Genomic DNA, 372 nt, shown 5'->3' with positions numbered 1-372 from the left:
TATCAGATGTGTCAAGATTATGATCTGTTTCAAAGAGCTGTTTCCCACTTAATTTATTTTTTCCTGCTTGTTCTTCTTCTTTCATTCGTTTCTTTTTAATTTCCAAGAGCTCTGCATCAAACTTGGCCTTCCAACTTAAGAAATTCTCAATTGTAACAGGAGTGCCATGAAATAATTGCTTTTCAGCTTCCTCTGCCTCTTTTTCTTTTTGTTTCTTTTCTTCTTCTCTTCTAGTTTTTATTTGATCTACTATTTCATTTAGTTTTTCTTGCACAGCTGTCACTAAAGTAAAGATCATCACCATACCAAGGTTTTCTTCTGCCTGTAATGCTAATAGTTTTAAAATGTCTGAGACATCATTATCTTCTAGAT

At 32.8% G+C, this 372-nt stretch overlaps 1 pseudogene; it reads right to left on the bottom strand.

The window, feature by feature from the left end:
* Positions 1 to 4: 4 nt before the first annotated feature.
* On the bottom strand, positions 5 to 366 carry LOC145718068 (RWD domain-containing protein 1 pseudogene; annotated as a pseudogene).
* Between the last annotated feature and the right edge of the window lie 6 nt (positions 367 to 372).

The sequence above is a fragment of the Leptonychotes weddellii genome, unplaced genomic scaffold (genome assembly GCF_054177405.1).
Source record: "Leptonychotes weddellii isolate Sample4059 unplaced genomic scaffold, ASM5417740v2 HiC_scaffold_105684, whole genome shotgun sequence".
NCBI classification, from domain to species: domain Eukaryota; kingdom Metazoa; phylum Chordata; class Mammalia; order Carnivora; family Phocidae; genus Leptonychotes; species Leptonychotes weddellii.
The sequence above is the reverse complement of the archived record's forward strand: the minus strand, read 5'-3'. Positions and strand labels throughout refer to the sequence as shown.